At 30.7% G+C, this 22,813-nt stretch overlaps 1 protein-coding gene and 1 pseudogene across 2 annotated transcripts in view; both read left to right on the top strand.

Annotated features, from left to right (window-relative positions):
• LOC125823778 (superoxide dismutase [Fe], chloroplastic) overlaps positions 1 to 22,813 on the top strand; it is a 185,508-nt gene that overhangs the window by 37,052 nt on the left and 125,643 nt on the right. The window lies entirely within an intron of this gene.
• LOC125823601 (uncharacterized) lies at positions 20,083 to 22,035 on the top strand (annotated as a pseudogene).

Raw genomic sequence — 22,813 nt, 5'->3', positions numbered from 1 at the left:
TGTTGTGGGTCTTGTCCCGACGTCCATCTCAGTTGTTAGAGGCTTCATAAATAGTTAATTGATGTTAGTTCTTGAGTCTTTCCATTTTTGTTTTGATGTTTGAGACTTAAATGCCTTTTTTGGCCAGTGAATGTTTCTTTATACATTCTAAGTTGTTTTATTGAGATTTCAGTTTACTTTTAGAGTATTTTTAACATAAGTAAGTCTTCCGCTGAGTAGTAAGCCAAGCCAAGGGTTCGCTTGGGGCCAGCAATGGTTCTCGAGTGCTAGTCCCGCCTAGGGTGTAGGCTCGGAGCGTGCGTCGAGTGCGCGATCATGACAGGACTCGAGGAAGAAGCCCCAGAGGTGTGGTAGATAGATTGGTTGGAGGTCTCTAAAAGAGGTTTTAATCTCATCTAGGACTTCCAAAACTCTTGTCAAGAATTTAGTAGTATTATATTAAGGTTCTATATATAATTTTTTTCCTTTTTTTAAGTGGGTCGCCATATTTAAAGTATCTCATTTTCTTAAGTTTCATATCTGAATCATCATCAATTGTTTATTAAAATAACATCTCAACTATTAATTGTTTGAGGTTCATACCTGAACTTTAAGTTAACTAGAAAAACTCAACAATAATTAATTGTTGAGGTATGTTTTAATAAACAAAAATTGGTGATAATTCAAATAAGAATTTCACACACCTGACAATTTTGATATAAAACTCCAAAAATCGAAAAAGTTTAAATGTGTCTTTTACTATCGACTCTAGTCCTTTTAACAGCTATAACAAATTTTTATGTAAGTTGGTAAACTGAAATTTGATTGGTTACGGTAATTTTTTTTTTGGTACGTGCAGATTTACTGAAGCAAATTTAAGATATCAATTTCAACTTGCATTTCTTTTCATTTTTATTTATTGATTATATTAATAAGAAACGAGTTCTACTTTTCATATATTCAAATCACAATAATTATAACATGAAACACAAATAGTCATCCATGTTGTCACGTAGACCATCAGTCATAATGGTTTTATGATGGTTCGGATCACTTTAGAAATATCATGGTGATGCTTGATGAATTAGGGATCTTCAATTAAAGAGCACCATGATTTACAAACGCATTTGAATTGTAAAAGCAATTTGACAAGAAGCCTTAGAAGAATGTTAATGGTGATATCATTAGGCATTTTGAAGATCTTTGGATTGAGCAATTGAGTGGTTGTGGGTAGTGTTTTGAGTTTGAGTTTTTCTTATTCTATAAGAGGGAGTATCTAAGCTCTTCTCTATCAACATATTTGCTTCAGCACGAAGGCAATCTTGTTATTTCATGTGCTTTACTAGGATAATGATCACCATTTCACGAGTTTCTGATTGAGAGAAGAAAGTTCTACTTACAATCAGAAACTCGTGAAATGATGATCATTATCCTCGGGACTACAATCACAAATTTAATACTCCTGGTTAAAAAAAAATGACCTACTTTCCTTTTTAGTCTGTTTAAAAAAGAATGACCTCTTTCATTTTTTGGTAACATTTTAATTTCAGCTTTCTACGTGGCATGTTTAAGGCCACATGATTAAAGGGCAATTTTGTACATTTGACATAACTTTAATTTAACACCACAAGATTCAAAAGTCATTTTTTGATTTCTTTAACTCCATGTCAAGTCAAACTAGGTCACTTTTTTTGAAACGGGGGATTATTTATTAAAAATATCACTGCATTAATCATTCCTTAGTTTAATAAAAAAAAATGGATGTAATATTTAGTTAAAGTTAAAAAGAGAATATGTGGAGTTAAGTGCAAAAGAATATTTGAATGTCAACTTTGTTTATCAATATTGAAGTTTCATATTTGCAAATAGGCCAAATCAATATTTACAATACTTAAATTTGTGGTATTTTAAAGATTGAAATGATATTTGATGGTTAAATGTGATATTTGTAGGAATGAATAGTAGCCAAATTCCTTTCTAAAAAAATTGGAAAGCTTTTTTGTATTTTTTATGATTCCAGGTAAGCTTACTTTCTACGATAACCTCTGTATATTATTTTATAAAGCACTAATTGCTGAAGACGAAGTTTTTTTCCTTATTAATCATTTTTGTATGTTACTATTTACTACTATATAAGCAACTGGAAATTAAAATACATTTTTGTTACCTATAGTTTCTGTTTTATGTCATTCAAATCAAAACATATACATCTCAAAATGTGAGAGTCACTAATCCATTAATTTATTGTTAATAGTGTGTATACATACAACTAATTAAGCGCTTTTGACTTCTCTATTTACTGAACTTTTTTGAGTTTACCAGCTTAATTAACTTCTATGTCTTAACAAAATCTATTTTTTAATCCCTCATTCAAAAACTTTAATTCAACAAGCACGTGAAACTGTGTAAAGGTCAAAGAATGGCCTATAATTGTCATTGTCCTCATTTTATCGACAATGATATTTGTGATGGTTTCTATCTTTGAAACTAAAAACAAAGGACTACAAACAGAGGTGTTTACAATTTAATTAAAAATCAATTTAAATTGAAAATTATATCAAATTTGATAAATTAATTTTTATTTGTTAGGACATCATAACAGTAGTTGTAATAGTTGTATCCTATTAGAATTTATGCTTATAGTTTATCTCCAAAAGAGTTTGTTTTCAACTACATCTTTGTGTAATCTGTATATATTAAGGAAGAACTCTTCTGTGAAATACAATCGAATTTCAATGTATTTATAAAAAATTTACGTGGTATCGGAGCTTTGTAAAGACTCAAGTCTCATAATGACACTTCCCTTAATTACCAGTATCTAGGTTGGAAATTTTTTATCCTGAGCGAGGTGCACATAGTGCCAATTGTATGAGGGCTTATTTTTTGGCTGCCAAATGTATATAGGACCCACATTCCACTTTCCTTTCATTTCCTTTTCTCATCAATTTTAACCTTTTTCTACTTTTCCTTTTCCTTTGAGAAAACCTCCAAATGCCCCCTCAAGCTATGTGTGGATTTCCAACTACATACTTATTTTTTACTGAGGTCCTATTACCCCTTGAATTACTTTAAAATCGATCAAGTTAGCCCTTAAGTGTTGACATGTGCTGACATGACATAGAGAGTGCATTTCATTCTCTTTGAGAGAGTGAGAAGCAAAAAACAATTAAAAAAGAACATTTTTAATATATTGTTATTATAATTAAATTGTATATTTTTTTTTTTATTTTTTTTTTTATAAGAAAAATTACCCCTTTTAATGGAGGGAATTACTTTCCCTTTCACTTCTTTGGGAGAAGAAGATAGCAGTCCCAACATTCCCATCTATAGATGATAAATCCTAATATTTAACAGAAAAAATCATCGAACGAGCCGGCGATGAGGAAGAAATAATCACTGGAAAAGATGAACTCACCGACAAATTTGAAAATTTATTCTTGAGCTTCAAAGCTCTTTAATAATGGTTGTCCATGGATTTGTATTTCCTCCTTATTTGTCAAAAATTTTCTTTAACTCAAATCAATTGATCTAGATGTTTTTAAACTCAAGAACTCAACAATGGGATTCCCATAAAGGATTCAATTTAGTCTCTACAATTAGTAATTGAAAATGAAAATTTTCAGATTTGGATTCAAACCCAGCAACCACAATTTTATTTCTTTTTATTTTGATAGCTTTGTAGGTCAGTAGGGTTTTCTAATTTTTGGCTTAAATCTTCACACCTAATTCGAAATCAATTAACAAGTAATGTGTAGATTCAATACACCAAACCCAATCATATTCACAAACTTCATAGATTTGCACAAATTCATGAACACAATGAAGAACAATAGTTTTTTTTTCCTTTCAAATTTTAAGAAATTTCAAAGATGAAAGAAGAATCTAATTTTTTTTTTAAAAAAATTATTATATATGCCTGACAGCTGGCAGTGCGTGTCCACCACTTCGGGTTATGAATATGGGTGTATAGTTTTAGGGTGATATTTATATCGTTTTAAAATAGTTCAAGGGGGTAATAGGATCCCGTAAAGTATAAATGTGTAGTTGGAGTTAATACCTCTGATGGTCACTCAACTATGCACTCTTCTCTCAGAAAGTCACTCAACTTTCAATTTTAACTCAAAAGTCACTCAACTATGCACTTTTCTCTCAGATAGTCACTCAACTTTCAATTTTAACTCAAAAGTCACTCAACTATCCACTCTTCTCTCAAAAAGTCACTCAACATATTTAATTGCTTTTTTAATTAAAATTTGCTGATATTAATTGTTTATATAACAAACCAAAATTTTAAAAAATCAAAAATACCATTTAAACCATTTAATGACCCGCTCCACTTGACCCGACCCGCTAAAAATATAATATTGACCCATTTTATTTTGCCCTTACTCCTAAATTACTCCTCTGCTCCTAAAAATATAAAATGTCATTTTATGTATGCACTTTTTCCTTTATGAAGCAAGTTAATGAATTTACTAAGTTGCCATCTCTTCTATGGTCTGCTGCAACTTTCCTTGTTGCCATCTCTTCCACTTTCACTCAGATTAGCTGTCATTGAGTCGAATTTAGGATTACTAAGAGTGTTACTAATAGAGTTTCAAAATCAAATTGAAATTGAGATATAATACGGAAAAAAAACCCATGCATCAAAATTTTAATTTCCTACATAATATAGACGTTGAATTTGAGATGCCTAAATTAAAATCTAACTAAAAGACCAAACTAAAAGAGGAAGAAGAAACATTATGGAGAACCAAAAAAAAAAAAAAACGCACAACAGAAGGAGAAAGAGTCATAAAATGGGTCATTTAGCGGGTTGGGTCAAGTAGGGCGGATCATTAAATGGTATAAATGATATTTTTTATTTTTTAAAATTTTGGTTTGTTATATAAACAATTAATATCAGTAAATTTTAATTAAAAAATAATTAAATATACTGAGTGACTTTCTGAGAGAAGAGTGGATAGTTGAGTGACTTTTGAGTTAAAATTCAAAGTTGAGTAACTTTCTGAGAGAAAAATGCATAGTTGAGTGACTTTTGAGTTAAATTTGAAAGTTGAGTGACTTTCTGAGAGAAGAGTGCATAGTTGAGTGATCATCTGAGGTATTAACTCTGTGTAGTTAGGAATCAAACAATAGATTGCGGGGTCATTTGACTATTTTCTCTTTTCCTTTCAACTCTTTCTTGCATTTTTAATCTAAATATCCTTGTAGCTGTCAGCTAGATCCTAGGATAAATATGGCATTTGTTATAAGAATTTTATTTATTTATGGGAAAAGGATAAAAAAAAAGGGGGAAAGACTTAAGTCATCTCCGACCACTTAGAGTTATGCGTATTATTCACTTAGACACATTAATTAATACTTGTACCTATTGAACACCTCTCTCACGTTAAATTGATATCGGCCACTTGAACACTTTTTACCTACATGGCATTTTGAGTGTAATTCATGGCTAATGAGCGCGTGAAAGCATTTTCTTACATTTTTTAAAAATAAAAAGAATTTGTCTTCTTCCTTATGCGCCCATTACTCCTCCACCTTTCTTCTTCCCTTTGCTTGTTGCTATTACTCCTCCACCTTACAACCAAGCAGCTGCCGGCAGGTGACGATGAGTTTGTCACTTATACAAGGCTACTTCTTGCTAGAGGAAGAAGAACAAGAACCACATTATGACAAGTCCGACGACAACGAAAACGATAAAGTTCCACATAATCGCTATAAACTTTTTTCAAGCCCAATCCTTCTTCATCTTTCGAGCTTCCGTCTGCCCTTGATGCCTTTTCCAAATTAAATTTCTCTGTAATTTACTTTTCTTCTCTTTTTTTTTTTTTTTCAATTGGAGCAACAAAATACTAATCTAAAAAAAAAAAACTAATCTAAATGGATAGGCAATAAGAAAGCAATTATCCTTTTTCATCTTATTGTGTGAAGTGCAGTTAGTGTGAAATTGATTATTGAAGATTTTAAGGACGCCGGAGCTTAATGGACGTGGGTGGAAACTTGAAAGTGGTATGGTGGTGGCCTGGTGGGATAGCAGGGAAGGGTTTGGGTGGTGGGAGGGTGGGGTTAAAGATATTTTTATTTTTTTAAAATAGTAATAATTTTCTTTTTCTTTCACATTATAATACATTTTAAAATAATTTAATGGGATTCAAATAACACATGTCATTATTTAATTTGTCAAATTGCCACGTCACCGCAAGTGTATTTCACTCATTTTATACTTTTAGCTGATTGTTGAAAAAATGTTCAAATGATTCAAATTCTAAGGGGTAGAGGTGTTCAATAGGTACTAATCTGAATTCAAGTGTCTAAATAAATTATGTGGACAACTTTAAGTGATGACTTAAGCCAAAGGGAAAAACTACATAATTAGACATACATCCATACCATATATACTAATATTATCTCTACTTTCAAACAATTACATATATTATCACTTTTAATATTTTATACCATATATTTTAAAAGATATAATTAGATACACTAAAACCCTTAAAATTAGAATTGATTAATTATCTTTACATTTTAAAATCAAAATTAATAGTCCAAATACCTTTCTCTCTCATCAAGCCCCTCCCCCAACCTTCTCCATAAATCGTCTATCCCACCCCCACGCCCCCAATGTATTATTTTAGTTGCAATGTATATGGTCATACATACCATTCATTTTATGTATCTTAATTTTTATTTCATATATTTACTGTGTTTAGTCAAGATATCTTTACATGGTAGTGATACGTATCTGATTTGATTATTTCATGTATCTAAGTATGTTATTATATGTATTTACAGTGTTTAATATACTTATATCTAATATGATAAATAGTGTATCTAAAACTGTCAAAAATATATTTTCTTAGAAAAAAATAATGAATTACAATATATCTAACCTAAAATTCATATCAACTAGTTTAGAGAATTAACAGTGTATCTGACAGTTCACATCAAATATATGAGCTACTACCCTTCACATGTATATGAACAACAAAAATAAATGTGTATGTGACATAAACAAAATGTATCTTATTATAAATAAAGCTTAGAAATGAATTTTATCGGCACTGAGCCTAACTCTAGGATTCAAGAATATTTCTTCTAGCATTTGAGATCAAGAACAGATCAAGCTTGCTCCCATGGTAGTCCACGATTTTCAAACCTGTTACCAAGAAGATGAAGTTTTCAATTAGAGAACTCTTGTGGTTTTAGCATTTCATTATTTTAGAAGATTTGTTAGAATTGATATGCTAATGAATCTGCAAATCAGTTAGAATTATTAATTAAGCCTAAATTACTCCTTTATTTAAGAAAATAGGTTACACACATTTAATTCAAAATCATTAAAATATGTATCTCTTTAATTCAAACTGTCGGATACATGTATCTTGTGAGTAATGAATGATATATGTATCCGACAGATAAAATATGGTATAGGATGTAATTATCAAAACTATCTTGAATTCTAGTAATTAGGTCCTAAACTAATGAGATTTATGTAGTTTACCCACCAAAAAAAAGCCTTTAAATTAATTATGTGAAATGAACAAAGATATCACCCGTTTATGGTTTGGTCAAAAATACTTTTATCGTCAATATTTTGATCCATAAATGCTCTTATTATTATTTAATGGGAAAAAAATGCTCATCTCCCAAATAAATATATTATATTTTTTAACATATTCTTTTTCTAATAATATTTTCTTTTAAAAAATAGCAAATGTTTATTCTACTTCAGTTAAGAAAATAATTAAAATATTTCTTACTTTATTATAATTATTTTTTATCGTTATATAAATAAAAACTAATGATTGATATACTATGAGTCTAGGATCTTATGACATATATTATCCATCGAAAGGGTACATGAAATTATTCTATATATTTTAATTGATAAAATGTGATTAAGAAGAAAAAAATTATTTCCAACATTTTTATTTGTTAAAGTGATTTTAAAAGAAAGAAAACAAGAATAGGGTTTTTTAACAATATTTTAATTAGGAACAAAATGTGTTTAAAAATAATAATATATATTTATTCAAAATAGGACATTTTTGACCCATTTAGTATCTATAGGAGCATTTATGAACCACAATATTAACTGCAAGAGCATTATTGAACCAAAATATTGACAACAAAAATATTTTTTTAGCCAAACTATAAATAAAGAGCATTTTTATTCATTTCACATCGTTATAGGCATTTTTGACCCTTTTAAAGTACAATACCAATAGCTTAGATGTACATGTGAATACTACAATCACTAAAATAAAACACCTTATCCTAACTCCCTCCCTCTTATATAGTAAGAGAATATAGTAATAAATTTAAAATGTCAAAGTATTAAGACGATATGATAAGGTTAGCTGTCAAGTTAATTTTCTTTAGCATCCTAGGAATGGTGTGAGCATTGACCATTGGGGTCTTCTTCTTCTTCTTCTTCTTTGTCTTTTTTTTTTTTTTTTTATAAAAAGAAGATAATTATCGTTTCCTTGTGTTGAAATTTATGAGTTTAAGACCAAGTTTTCCTCTCATTTTTCTTCTCAAAATAATACTTTCCGAATCTACTGGAAAATTTATTTTTAAGTTCATTATCATATGAGTTTTAATAGTTTAAATAATTTAAATTTGTGTTTAATATCCTCATTTATGTGTAAAGTGTCTTCATTTCTTGTAAGAAGGGAGTAAATGACCCTCCAATTCATATTAGAGTTCAAACCAAGACCATTAATTTAATGAAGACGAATTTGATTTATATACTTAGCCCTAGGGGTGTTCACGGGTCGGTTTGGGTTGGTTATTGGTCAAAATCAAAACCAAACCAAATCTAATATAATATACATTTATCAGTTTGGTTGTTATCGGTTTCGGTTCGATTTGGTTCGGTTATTAATCATATACATAAAATTAAAAGAAATAATTCATTCATCAAAACGTGGAAAATGTGACAATAATCGATTCGAAACGAAAAATAGTTAGAATGTCTGACATTACGGAACTTTCGATCATTGAATTTACTATGAATAAAGCTTCAAAAATCACTATTTTTGGCCTAGAAGGAAGAAACATTGACATTTTCAGTCTCACAAAGAATTGTCATAGACACTAATATACATGAAACCAATAAGATAAATGTTCTCACCTTGGACATTTTTACTTTCATAAGTAAATTATAAATAAATTTTGATGAATACATATATAGATCTTTAAAACTGTTTATAAAAACAATATATTATGTATGTATAATAATAAAATTTATGTATATTATTTATCGGTTTGGTTTGGTTATTTTTTCGATTTTTTTTAACCAAACCAAATACTATCGATTTTTTAAAAATCTAAAACCAAACCAAACCAAATCCTAAATAAAATTGGTTCATTTAATCGGTTTGATACGATTTTTCGATTTGGAGCGATTTTTATCCAAACCGTGAATACCCCTACTTAGCCCCATAGATCTATCGATAATTTGTCAATAAATAGCTTATCAATTTATCTTATAACAAACTTTGAGAAGCTGGAATTCCAAAAGGAGTTATACAACACTTTTCGAAATTATATAAAGACAATTCTTACTTGGCATAGCCTATTTGTGCAAGTATTTTACGGTTAAGAAGCCACTATCTACTTATCTTTATAATAGGTTTTGTATGTCGAATATATATTACATGACCAATAAAAAAGAAGATAACCAATAAGATCCGACTATATATATGCATATTGCGTTCACCAACTACTTGTGTTATCACTAGATTGTCCAATATTTGAGCCATCGTTTTCTCTATTAGTCTTTGAGTACATAGCCATTGAATCAAGACTATTAGATGACATAATGTTCATCCCAAGAATACCACTGCTTGATCCTAATTAAGGACTTATGTGCTTCATCACCAACTACCATGTCATAAGCCTGGTTAATATTTGGCAGAGACACCCAATTTTGACCTTCCACAACGTAAATTAAGTGTTATCTTCTTCAATTTCAAAACAATTTGGAACAATCATCTTTGGAAAGTCCAAAAATATTTGAAAATCATTTTCTAAGTAATTTTGTTATTTTTCAAAAAGAATTATATTTCTCTCTATATATATGTGTGTACATGGCTTTCAACTTATATAAATATTTGAAAAATCATCTAAAAAAATATTGTGTAAGTTAGTACGTATCTGTTTCTTTTAAATTAGTTAATAATATCATGTTGGCATTTAAGTTTTTGAAGTATTTTAATTAGTCAGTGTTTCATTATATTGGTGCTTTTCCTAATTCATATCCTCCTATTCTTTCATTATGTTGAACTTCATCATTGCATTTCATCGAGTTGAGATCCATGTACGAGTCAGCCCTATTGATATATGAGTGTGAGGAAATTTAATACACAGGTATCGAAAAATAAAATATTGTGTTGTATGCTCATATATCAATAAATTTCCTTTTAGCTAAAATATAGGGCTATTGATATATGAGTGTGAGGAAATTTAATACACAGGTAACGAAAAATAAAATATTGTGTTGTATGCTCATATATCAATAAATTTCCTTTTAGCTAAAATATAGGGTATGTTTGGTATGAAGGAAAATGTTTTCCTAAAAAATGTTTTCCTGGAAAACAAGTTAATTTTTGACTTATTTTCTCATGTTTGGTTGGTGAGTAGAAAATATTTTCCGGAAAAGGTTTTTAGTGTTTGATTTATGAAATGATTTTTTTTTTTTGAGAAATATGTTTTATTTTTACTAGGGTAGAAAATAATTTTTGAAATTGAAAATATTTTTTAAAAACAAACTTAAATTTTTTTGGGGGTGGGGTGGGGGGGTGGTAGGGGGTGGGTTGAGGGTAGGGGTGAAAAATTGAATTTTTGAAGTTGAAAATATTTTTTAAAGACAAACTTAAATTTTTTTTGGGGGGATGGGGGTTGGTAGGGGGTGGGTGGGGGGTCGAGGGTTGGGGTGAAAAAATAAAATTTTGAAGTTGAAAATATTTTTTAAAAACAAACTTAAATTTTTTTGGGGGGTGGTGGGGGGGATGGTGCTGGTAGGGGGTGGGTGGGGTGGGGTGAAAAAAAATGAAATTTTGAAATTGAAAATATTTTTGAAAAACAAACTTTATATTATTTTTGGGGTGGTGGTGGTTGGGGGGGCTGGTAGGGGGTGGGGGGGTCGAGGGTAGGGGTGAAAAAATGAAATTTTGAAATTGAAAATATTTTTTAAAAACAAACTTAAATTTTTTTTGGGGGGGGGGGGTGGTAGGGCGTGGGTGGGTGGGGGGTCGAGGGTAGGGGTGCAAAAAATGAAATTTTGAAATTGAAAATATTTTTAAAAACAAACTTAAATTATTTTTTTTGGGGGTGGGGGGCTGGTAGGGGGCTGGGTAGGAGGTGGGTGGGGGGGGTCAAGGGTTAGGGTGAAAAAATGAAATTTTGAAGTTGAAAATATTTTTTAAAAACAAACTTAAATTTTTTTTTGGGGGGGGGGGGGTGGTAGGGGTGGGGGGGGGCTGGGTAGGAGGTGCGTGAGGGTGGGTAAAAAAATTGAATTTAAAAACAAGCTTTAAATTTATTTATTTTTTTTGCCGGGGGGGGGGGGTTGGGGGTAGGTTTGAGGGTAGGGACAAAATAAATTGATTTTTTCAACAATTTTTTTTTTAATTGGAAGTTGGAAGAGAGTTTTGGAAAATGTTTTCCTTAAGTTTTGAAGGGAAGTTATTTTCCTTAAATTTGAGGAAAATGAGTTGATTTGGAATACATTTTCCAAAACATTTAACCCAACCAAACATGAGAAAATTGGAAAACATTTTCCTTCATACCAAATACACCCATAGTGTTGTTATTTCGATAATCTCCAGATTTTAAGAAACAAGTGTGTTCACACACCAATCATTACATGACACGTGTTAATTTAATTAATTTTTTTTTTTCATTTTAAGTATTTTCTCTATTTCTCTCTCTCTCATTTAATTTTTGACTTATTTTAATTTTGATTTCATCTTAAATTTCACGTCATCTTCCACCCCCACTTTCAAGCTGATCCATCCCTCCATTTTCTTTCTTTTTCTTCACCTCCCACCCTCACCCCACCCCCACGTCAAGTTGAACCCCTCTCCCCTTTTTTCCTTTTCTTTTTCTTCTTCTTCTCCAATCAAATTCTTTATTTCAGTGATATATTTTATTTTTTTAAATCATACTATTTTCTAGACTTTATTGAATTATTGATAACAAAACTAATTATTTTTCTAAGAAAATTTAAAATTTTGAAGGTATCATCAATTACTCCTTTTCATATAACTTCAAAATTAGAAATGATAATTTCAAAAGAATCAATGAATTCCCGAAAATTGAAAGAACTTGATTGAAATCGTATAAGAAAAACTATATGATACCTCCTAATCATCTTGAAATCTAACGGGTTTATCAAATTGTTCGAAATGTAAGAAATATTTAGATAAAGTTTTAAAATTAAAGAGAGTAAAACTAATAGTAGTAAAAAAAACAAAGGAATGTGAAGTTGTGAATGGTGATATTGAAAGTGAGAAGCTTCAATGGAGATGACAATGAATTTTTGAAGAAGAAAGAAAGAGAAAAAATAATAAAGAAAAAAAGTTAAGATACTAAGAAAATATATTTTATAACAAAATACTTGTAAAAATAAAACTATATTATTTATTTTAGGTTGCTCACTCTCTCTATGTAAGGTGGACAAAAAATGATGTAATAATATCAGTTCAAGATTGTTTAGTGGGGTAATAGGACACCGTCGCCCGCATAGATAAGGTGTTTTTTTGAAAAATCGGGACAAATTCAAGTGTCACTTTATATCTTTTCTCTTACTTTTATTATTGTAATTATTTGTTTAATTCTAACTTCGGTTTTAGTTTAACTTAATTAAACTCCCCTGAAGATGAAACTAATTTGTTTTATGTTGACTTATTTCCAAGATTTCCTTCTTCAACCTTTTTATAATGGGAAAAAAGTCTAAAATATATTCGAACTTTGATCGAAATTGTTGTAACAATCTCAAACTTTGGAAATGACCTTTTACCCCATGTACTATTTAATAGTGTATTTTAAAGGTATATATGTGCCCACATGGGCATCACAAATATTGCATCATTATGAATAGTAATTTGTCCACGTGGGCACATATATATCTTTAAAATACACTATTAAATAGTGCATGAGGATAATATGTCCTGCTCAAAATTTGGTATTATTATAGCAATTTCGATCAAAATTCAAATATATTTCGAACCCTTTTTCTATAAAATTTAATGAAAACATTTAGCTAAGCTTTAGTTATTTTTAAATTTTGTTGTTCAGATGAACATGATAAAGCATTTCCTACTTCATTTTTTCCTTTATTATCAAGGTTTGTTTCCTTATTAATCATTTTTGTACGTTACTAGTGTACGTAAGCAATTGAAAAATACATTTTTATAACCTATAGTTTCTGTTTTATGTTTTTCAAATTTTAACACATATATCTCAAAACGTAAGAGTTGATCCATTAATTTATTGTAATTAGTGTATATACTTGCAACTAATTAAGCGTTTTTTACTTCTCTGTTTACTGAACTTTTTTGAGTTTACATTTGATTACTTGAAAGACATTAAAAACTTTAATTCAACAAGCACGTGAAACTGTGAAAAGGTTAAAAAATGGGCTATAATTGTCATTGTCCCCATTTTGTTGACAATGGTATGTGTGATGCACTACAACAAAAAGGCTTATTAAAGACCAAAATATAGTGACAAGTTATAAATATGGTTCCTAAAATGTACTTATGAGGATGTTATTATTTACTAGTCTCTATTTGACTAAATTATTTTCTGAAAATAAAATAACTGATCCCTGAATAAAAATTTCCAACGGGAAACTACAAGGCACGAGCGGAAACCAAAATTGAAAGACTAAAAGTCTCTAAAAAAACTCTCTCTCTATAGTAATAACCGAAAATCCCAAAATCGTTGTCTCTCTCAAGCAATATAAAAAATCGCTGAAGTCCTCTGTGTTTTCTCTCTTGCTCTAGTCTTTGAATTCCCTAAATCTTGAAAGTTGAAGGCATTATTGGCAGAAAAATCTCCTAATTTTTGAAGATTGAAGGCATTTTTTTTGGAGAAACACGTTTCATCGAGTATCTACATATAAAGTAAGTTTATTACTCCAGATTCATCTCCCTCTTCTTCTTTTTCGGTATAATTCTTTCTGATGATTGAATATTATGTGGTTGGGCTCTTATGGATACTCATTGTTTTGTTAGCACCGAAAATGATAGTTTTGTAAGTGAGGCTGTTGGTTGAGGGTCAAAGAGGAGATAATTGAGAGTTTATTTAAGGATTTTCTCTGTTAAGGTTGCATAATTGCTAGGGCTGCCAAGAAATTTTGGTAAGGCAGGCATTGCAATTTTTTTTCTATTAGGTGATGAATTAGTTGAATATTTTTACCATTAGTGTCTTTAATTTCAGTACCTAGTTTATATGTTTTGATTTTGAATGGTTCTTTTTATTGTATTACCATTGTATTCAATTTTTAAGTATAATCTGACAGTAAAAAGATTAGACGAGAAAGAAACAAAATTGTTGATGAGCTTTATTAAAGCATCTGAATTTTTTTTATTTGTCTATGAGTAGCTTGAGGATTAGACGAGAAAGAAACAAAATTGTTAATGAGCTTCGTTAAAGCATCTGAGTATTCATTAGCATTCTAGTTTAATTCTACTTTCTCTTTTTCAAGTTTTCACAATTTCTTGAACAACATTGACTCGAAACTAGCTGTCAATCTTTGCTTTCAGCCAATATATTGTGAATATCAAGTTATTTTGTAATCTATACAGTTTTCATGAGTTGAATAGTTGAGTCCAAAATTCTTGAGCAAAATCACTTTAAGAGGGTTGTTGAGAAGTAGTAGTATTATTAATTACTGTGAGAGAAATTGATTTCTCTCAACACTCTATTGGTTGAAGTTCGTAAAATTTAGTTTGAGTGACTTCTATTTCTACTTACTTTTGATTAATTTAGTGTATTTTTTATTGGATTAAAGTTAAGTTATCCCAAGAACTTTAAAAGCATGTGTGTCATATAATATATTTTGCTGTAGTTACCTTTTTTTTTTTTTTATGTTTCAAATGTTGTTTGAATTGTTCTTTTCTACTAAAACTATGGATGCATAATGGTTTCTAAAGTTATTACTTGTGGTGCATTTTTGAAATTTTAAGCTACTTGAAAATTCATGGTTGTTTGTCATTGTTGTTTTGTGGTTCTTGATTTCAATTAGATTCTAAATGTTTACTGAAATTGCTTGGATCCTCATGTAGTTTGATAAAAAAAATGGTTGGAGAAGTGGCTGATGAGTTTAGCTTTGTGAAACATGAAAAAGGTCATTAGTTCACGTGGATGAAAAATTAAACTTTAGATCCATTAAATTTAACTCGTAGTGTGTAGTGTTCTGAACTATTCTGATTGAGTTGGAATGTTTTTCATAGCTCATTGTAGCCTTGAAACATAAATTTATGAATAATATTTTAGCATATTGTCATAAATAGATCTAATATGAAATAATTTAATAAATCAACAAATAAATATTGTCCCGTCGTTGTTTTTCTTGATAAATCTAGACAATTGTGTCGTCTTTATTTGAAGTTCACTAGTAGGTTTAGGATTTTACCTTTGTTAAGACCTTTCAGTTTTATTAGATATAGCAACACATATTCAATTAAAAGAAAAAGATTTTATTAGTTCATTTTACATATTTATTTTTTTATCATTAGGATGATTTGACATGTTTAATAGAAACTAATGTTCATCTTAGTAAATTTGTTATCCTAAATTATTATTCATTTAACTCTTATATATAATCAAAGGTTATGGCACTGAGTAAGCAATGGATGCAACTTGTTGATGATCGACTTAATGAGGCCTAGTTTATCGGGGTGGAATTTTTTTTGAATTATACTTTTCAAAGAACAGGAGAAATGTATGAAATACGATGTCCGTGTGTCAAATATTGTAATACCACATTAGGAACACGTGAGACAGTCAGAACACACTTGAAAGTATATGGAATAATTAAAAATTATACCTTTTGGTATCATCATGGGAAGTCTTAGGTGAGCCAGAATCAGAATGTGAAGATAGAGATGATAATGAAATAGAAAATTGTGAAAATGAGGATGAAATATGAGAAATTTTGAGAGATTTCTATCCTAATCATTATGGACACACTGTAGATGTTGATTGTAATGATTCACATGAAGAGGAACCAAATGTTGAAGCCAAAAAGTTTTATAGCCTATTGGGAGACTTTGAGAAGCCACTTTATCAAGGTTCAAAAGTTTCAAAATTTTCAACTTTGATTAAGTTGCTTCACATAAAAAGTATGGGTCGTGGGAGTAATAAGTCATTTACAATGTTGTTAAAATGTTAAAAGAGGAGTTGTTGCCAGATGAAGCCGATTTGCCAAATACATATTACGGGGCAAAGAAGGTAATTCAGAATCTTGGGCTTTCCTACGAAAGAATTGATGCTTGTAGAAATGATTGCATGTTATATTGGAAGGATGATAAATTACCTGATTCTTGTAAAGTCTGTGGCGAATCCAAATGGAAAGTCGATAAACATAACGGGAAAGCAAAGGACAAAAAGGGTAAAAAGATAGCATCAAAGATTTTATGCTATTTTCCATTGAAGCATAGGCTTCAAAGGTTATTTATGTCTTCAAAGACATCTTCTATAATGACATGGCATCATGATGAAAGAGTTGATGATGGAATAATGAGGCACCCAACTGATTTAATGGCATGAAAATCATTTGATGAACTTCATCCTTCATTTGCAGCCGAGCCTCGTAATGTTCGACTTGGACTTGCGAGTGATGATTTTCAACCATTTCGAAATGCAAAAACCTCATATAGCATTTGGCCGGTGGTACTTATTCCTTATAACTTACCGCCTTGGTTGTGTATGAAACAAGAAAACTTTATCATGTCCATGCTTATTCCTTGTCCAGATGGTCCAGGTGATGCAATTGACATATATCTTCAACCCTTAATAGAAGAATTGAAGGAGTTATGGGATATTGGTATTGAGACCTTTGATGCATCAACCAAACAGAATTTTAAGCTACATGCTTCTTTGTTATGGACCATCAATGACTTTCCAACATATGGAAATTTATCTAGATGGAGTACCAAAGGAAAATTAGCATGCCCATGTTGTAACAAAGATACTCAATCAGATTGGCCAAGTGTAAGAAACAATGTTTTATGGGTCATCAAAGCTATCTTCTTCTTAATCACAAATGGAGGAATGATAAGAAGTCATTTGATGGTACAGAAGAGAAAAGGCTCCCATCGAAAAAATGTTCTGGTATTGAGATCCTTCATCAAGTTCATGATCTTGAAGGGTTGCAGTTAACAAAGGAATCAAAGAAAAGAATCAAAATATCACATGATAGTCGAAAAGATAATTGGAATAAGAAGAGTATCTTTTTTGAACTTCCATATTGGGAGGCTCTTTTGTTGCGACATAATTTGGATGTTATGCATATTGAGAAAAATATATGTGATAATATTTTGGGGACAGTTATGAATGCCAAAGGAAAGACCAAGGACACTATTAAAACTCGGTAGATTTGAAAGAAATGAATATAAGGCCGGAGTTGCACCCTATCTAGAAAGGTGAAAAATATGAAGTTCCAACTACATGTTACACCTTATCTCCACAATAAAAGCGCAATTTCTGCCTGTTTTTGAAAAATTTAAAGGTTTCAGATGGATTTTCATCCAATATTTCTCAGTGTGTTAACTTGAAAGATCACAAAATTTCTGGTTTAAAGAGTCATGATTGTCATGTTCTTCTCCAACATTTACTCCCTCTTGCACTACGTGGTATGTTGTCCAAAGAAGTGTGTGAACCACTAATTGAATTGTCTTTATTTTTTAATATGGTAGGAGCTAAGTTATTAAGGATTGATGACTTGGAGCAGGTTGAGGCTCAAATTCCTATAACTCTTTGCACGTTAGAAAAGGTATTTCCTCTTTCATTTTTTGATGTCATGGTGCACTTGCCTATTCACTTAGCTAATGAAGCTATGCTTGGTGGACCTGTCCAGTATCGATGGATGTATCCCGTAGAACGATGGTTATATATTTTAAAATCTCTCATTGGTAATAGGGCTTGGCGAGAAGGTTGTATTGCAGAGGGTTACATTGCAAATGGATGTATGAATTTATGTTCAAGATACCGCATACAATTGACACATAATTTAATAGGCCAGAACGGAACTATGATGGTGGTCAGAAAAAATATGATGGGGGATTATCTCTATTTTGTCAATTTGTAAAAACATTGGGGGCTCCAAAACAACGTGATCTTGAAGCAAATGAATTAGAGCAAGCACATATATACATACTGAAGAATTGCGATGAAGTTCTACCATTTCTAGAGTATGATTTTTTTCTACATATCATACTTCATTGCCTTGTTTCTTTAGGATTAAATTTTTTGTATGACATTTGTGGTTCAATTTAAATTTGTAGAGAGTTTGCGCAAATTCATGTAGATTCTACTCAACACTTGTCTGATGATGAATCAAATAGACAATTTATTGAATGGTTTCAAGATAAGGTGAGTAATATTTACACATCAAATTTGGAAATCTAATATTGAGTTACTCATTTAGAAGTGATCAATTTTATCTTGTTGATAGGTTGCACAATTACATAAAGAAGATGATAGTCGGATCATGGAAGATCTCCTTGCACTTTCACGTGGTCCTACTAAATATGTATTACATTACAATGGTTACATTGTCAATGGATATAGATTCCATGCAGAAGATTATGATAAAAGTTTAAGGACTCAAAGGTGTGGTTGTTGTTGGTGAAATTGATAAACATAGTGAGAACATTGATTACTATGGAGTTTTAACCGATCTTCTTGAATTGCAATTCACGGGTAGAAGAGTTGTTTTGTTTGAATGCAAATGGTTTGATGCATATGATAAGACAAAAGGAGTGAAAATAGATGAGTATGACATTGTAAGTGTAAATTGGGGGTGATTTCTGAAAATAAATGAACCTTTTATATTAGCTGATCAAGCCTCTCAAGTATTTTATGCTAATGATAATTCCAATAGAGGTTGGTGTGTAGCGAGAAAGATACAACCTCGTGATTCCTATGAAATTGTGCAATAAAGGACAATGAATTTGAAGATTTAGAAAATTCTTCACAAAATAAACGAAAAAGAATGACTGAGGTGAAGTATCTCCTTAAGCTTTAGCATATTCATTATTGTACATTTTGATACATGATTATTGTTAGTACATTATTTTTATAGTGTCTTAATTTTTTGTTTGGCAACTATATGATTTTTAGAATGTTTTTTCATTTTTTCGTTAACACATCGTCTTTGTTTTTTGATAGATTTGATATGAAACCATCAAAATATGAAAATGAGGTGGCATCTAGGGTCAAAGCTACTACCAAATATGCATATGCGGCACCGGGTGCTATAGGAAAGGGACGAGGAAGAGGGCTTAAATCTATGTTGTCTTTAGGGGTGTCAAGAACTGATATTTCATTTTCTCCATCTACTGATCAAGTTATGCAGTACAATCAATTTACTGAAACGAGTATAATATTTTTTTATTTGTGTTATTAATTTGTACGAGGAATTTTAATACTATTTTTTTATTGTCGCTTTTCTGATACTAGGTGTGGTTGCAAAGGGATGAGGAAAAAGTCTTAGATCTATGTCTAATGCTCAAGGAGTGTGAACAATGAACAAAAACTACTTGAGTGTTGAGAAAGGACATATTTCATCTTTTTCATCTACTGAGGAACTTATGCAATACATCAAAACAAATTCAACAAGTATGATTCTACAATTTATTATGTTTTAGAATTGAATTTAATTTATTGCTAATGTTTATCTGATATGATTTCTTGCACTAGGTGCTCAAGGGAAGTCTCAAGGGCTTAAATCTATGTGCTCAATTGAAGATTTTGAAATTGAGGAGCGATCTTTCAATCAAAATGCTCGTTATGTTAATCAAAGTATGTCAGGACCTTCTGCTGCTCAAGGATGGCGAACAATGAATAAAAAATTTTGGCTTCTGAGAAAGAGCATAAGCAAGCTGATGTTCCAATTTCTCTTTCTACTGATGATGTTATGGAGTCCACCCCAACATTTAAAACAAGTATGATTTCTTAAAATTTTTTCTTTTTCAGAATTGAATTGAATTTAATTAAAGTACTTTTACTGATATAATTTCTTGCATCAGGTTTTTCTCAAGGATTGCGAACAATGAATAAAAAGTTTTTGACTTTTGAGAAAGAGCATATGCAAACTGATGTTGCAGCTTCTCTTTCTACTGATAATGTTATGGAGTCCACCCCAACATTTGAAACAAGTATGATTTCTTAATTTTTTTTCTTTTTTAGAATTGAATTGAATTTAATTCAAGTAATTTTACTGATTTAATTTCTTGCATTAGGTTTCTTTCAAGGATGGAGAACAACAAATAAAACTGCTTTGGCTCATGAGAAAGAGAGTTTGAACTCTGATATTTCAATTTCTCCTATTGATCAAGTTAAACTGTCTGCCCACACAGCTGAAACAAGTATGCTTTCATTTATGATATCTATTTAATCACAAGTTTATCATATGTACAATATTTTCTACCATTATAAATTATGTAAATGTAGGTTCATGTGCTACTGGAATGGATAAAAAGGTTCAAGGAAGTAACAAGTGCAATGAAGTTGCATCGCTTGATATTGGACAGAAGCTAAAAGTGATATTTTACAATAATCGAACAGTTGGGAAGAATAGTAATCTATTTTCGAGGCAATTGGGAAATATAGTTTGTGATCGTAATATATGTCCGTTGGGAGTATCATCATGGAAACACATTAAGGAGGAAAAGGTAAATCACATGTGGGCTGTTGTTAGGTAATTGGATTAAATATTTCAATTTCTTCTTGGGCTACTCTTTTCTTAATACAATTATCGATTCTTAATACTAGGACTGTGACTAATCTGAGCTTTGTTAGAGCTAAGGAATTGATGATTAGCTTAAACAAAATACAAGTTGTTCCTGTGATTATAGTTGATGTGAACCTATGTTTGATACATTATAGGATAAATTTGATAGTGATGACACGAATAGTCGTCGAGATCATATTTTGGGATGGATGAAAGAGTTATGGAATAAATGGAGAGGTCAATTGCATGCAAACTATGTGAAGGGTAAGCCTATACAAGAGGCTCTTAAGAATATGCCTAAAAGGGTAGAAAAGAAGCAATGAAAGTGGTTGGTAAAGGAACATTTTACTTCAAAAGATTTTCAGGTTTGACATTTTATCTAATTATGTAATTTTGTTTCATACTATGATCTCATTTTGATAATTTATTTATAACATTTGAATTTAATGTTGTTACTCAAATATAGGCGAGAAGCAATAGAAACACAATAAATAGAGTTAAGCTGAAGATGCTTCATCATATTGGTAACAAGCAATTAGAGAGATTATTTATCAAAAGGTGTTATCATCAAATCTTTTTCTGTTTTAATATTGATGAACCGTTCTTTGACATGTTTACTTTTATGTAAAGGGCGGAAAAGATGGCAATCCACCATATTTGGCAACTATCTTTTATGAGACTCGCAAGAAAAATAACACACTTGTTGATTCTAAAACAATCGAGAAGCATGTGCGTTTGGTTAATTGAACATGTTCTTAACATTTAGTTATTTGAACATGTTCTTAAAATTTAGTTATTATGGTATATGAAAAAAACCTCCTCTATGCACTTTGTAGGCTCAAATTCAAGAATTGGTGGAGTCTGAACCATCACTTTCTAGCATAGAAATTATTGAGAAATGATTTGGACCTCAAAGTCATAGTCATGTATTTGGCTTTGGAGGTGGAGAAAAAGCAAGAGATTTGAAAGGTGGGGCTTCCTTAAAAGCTGAATTGTTGGCTGAGCTACGTTCAACTAAAAAAGAAAATCAGTTTTTGAAGGATTGTATGTCTAACTTTCAAAATGAGATGAAAAACTGAAGCAATTGAAAGAAATTTTTGTAGCGCAACACCATAATTTCCAGCCTCCAATTCAAGAGAATGACTATTAAGATACTTTATGATACCATGTGAGTAAAAACTTACCTGAAATATCAATTTATTGTGTTGGTTCTACGTAGCGTAGCTATTAGTTGTTGGTTGTTTTATTGTAAAATATATTTGTGTGTTTGATAAATATTATAAAAGTAGTTGAATGATTATCGTGCTGTAATAGTTCCTGTAAAATTAAAATGGCTGACATACTGCATACTATGATTTCGATCTTATATCTTAAGGTTTCTATTGGGTAGTGCAGAGTGGCTTCGAGTAAGGTGTGAGTACATTGTCCTAGTTGTATCTGTGAGAGTGAAAATGTAATCATATACAATACATATAGTGGTTTCTGTTTTCGTGTATACCTTTAGACTTCCCCTGTTAGTTAGAACATGTACAATGTAACTTTATATTTTTTCAGCGCACTAACTCCTAATGAAATTTTGCAGAGAAAAAGGGACTTTTGACTCTTTAAGGATTTTCAAGTGAGGACAAGAAACTCATTTAGAACATGTAAACTTCTTCTATTCCAGCTCTTCTCTACTCCTCTGATAAAAATTTTATGCTCTGCCATGTAGTTATAAAAATTGAAAAGGCTTTGGACCCTTTTTATCATGCTCCTCCATTTTTACTAAGTGGACAGTGATCTGAAAAGTAGGGTTCCAGGATTACTCCCTCTATGTTTGAGTACCATTGTTGAACTCATTCAGCATTAACAATCTGT

The sequence above is a fragment of the Solanum verrucosum genome, unplaced genomic scaffold (assembly GCF_900185275.1).
Source record: "Solanum verrucosum unplaced genomic scaffold, falcon-dt-bn FXZP01000093.1, whole genome shotgun sequence".
NCBI classification, from domain to species: Eukaryota; Viridiplantae; Streptophyta; class Magnoliopsida; order Solanales; family Solanaceae; genus Solanum; species Solanum verrucosum.
The sequence above is the reverse complement of the archived record's forward strand: the minus strand, read 5'-3'. Positions and strand labels throughout refer to the sequence as shown.